The sequence below is a fragment of the Melampsora larici-populina genome (assembly GCF_000204055.1).
Source record: "Melampsora larici-populina 98AG31 unplaced genomic scaffold MELLAscaffold_40, whole genome shotgun sequence".
Classification (NCBI taxonomy): Eukaryota; Fungi; Basidiomycota; class Pucciniomycetes; order Pucciniales; family Melampsoraceae; genus Melampsora; species Melampsora laricis-populina.
Genome location: NW_006768804.1, coordinates 394,004 through 395,683, shown reverse-complemented (window position 1 = coordinate 395,683; position 1,680 = coordinate 394,004).

The window sequence follows — 1,680 nt, the reverse complement described above, 5'->3', positions numbered from 1 at the left end:
TGTCAGTGGACTCGATCAATAGAACATCCGTGGTGCAGAAATCTCTTGCGGCCGAAACAGAACTATTCGGTGCGATAAAGAGGCGGAGTAATTGACCATCCAAGTCACGCTCAAATGTGTGATAGACGTCATCCTGTCGGAGGGAATCAAAAAGCGCTTCTAAGGGTGGTCGTCCCCGCAAGAAATCTGTGCGACGCTTCTTCCTGATATTGTATAAGTCTTGTGCGATAGTCCGGTTACTTGGATCTGATGCTTTTAGAGTCCTGATAATGGCTCGCGGCGGCGCTCCCTCCTTGGTCATTTCGATCACTTGATCTAGTTGATCATTGGTGAGACTTCGCGCAGCAGGTATTTCGGCTAAATTATTCGACGGTTCGTGGTTGTGCGTGTTATTTGTAACCTCGATGATCCATTTACACGCATCTTGCTCCGCGCCTTGTCGTTTGATTTTCGCTGACCATGGACAATTGAGAAGTCGACTAGTCGTTTTACGGATCGGGTTATCTTTCGGTTTGTGAACCCCTCCGTGTGCGCATGCGAGCCACACCTTGTGAAGGCGCTTCTGCCGATCGTTCTTTGATCTTGCGCGCTTCAAAAAATACCCAGCTTGCGAAGCACAGCCTTTTACCGCATCTTCGGCTTGCTTGCACGAGGTATAAGAGGAAGCAAGACTGTTAAGATCCATCTAGGAAGTCCATTCACTGTGCCCGCGTACGAATGTTGGGTGAAGGGAACCTTGGCTAGGATAGCGAATACTGGAATGACAAGCTGAGGAAGAATTCTGAAAAGAGAGGCGGAAGATGTGATGGGGTGAGATTCTCGAAGTAAAACCAGATTTGCTGTATGGTAACCAGGAGTTAAGTCATCGCTTAGTTATGTTTGGCTTAACTAAGCCCCTCGTGCGGCCGCGTCCGCGCAGGTCCGCGCCCTCGAAAGAGGGGCTTATGACTCAAACGGGTTTTTTGGAGGTGGGACTCCAGCAATCAAGTCACCTTATGTTGTCTCCTTTCTTCCCTGTTCCATAGGGTTTTCAGTCCTTCTAGCATATTATTTTTCATCAGATTGTACATAACATAGTATCATTCACTTTGGTTCACATAGAACAGAATGGCTCTGAAATTGCAATGTAACATTTGTCATCTTATGTGCTTTCAAGTGTCAACCAAGGGATATCCAGCTGGCTCAGGTGGTCTTAGAGCATCCACAGCTGTGCTGTAAATTTTTTAGGGAAGCATTTGAGGCATGAATTCTGACCAATGCACAGCTGTGGTTCCGTACAGTACGGCTTGAAGCATGTTTTGTGAGGTGAGTTATGGGTTATTGATCATTAAGGGAGATGATTTGTGGGAGTGTGGTTGAGGAAATGGGAGTTTATGGGAGAAGCGAGGTACAGATGAATTTAGGGAGAAAGCCAGAATAGAAGAAATTTCTTCTATAGCTTGCACAGAGAAGATTCCCTTAGCTATGTGAAAATTTAGGGCATTGGCTGTGGATGATTTTGCCCCAGATTCCCGTACAACACGGTTTACACTACACGGCTGTGGATGCTCTTAGGCCTGTTTTTTGCATTTTCAACACAGCTCTCAAGCCGTGCAGGGATGTCTTTTGCTCATCAAAGTCATATCACAATATCATGGGTAACAACATAAGGTGACTTAATTGCTGAAGTCACACCACCAA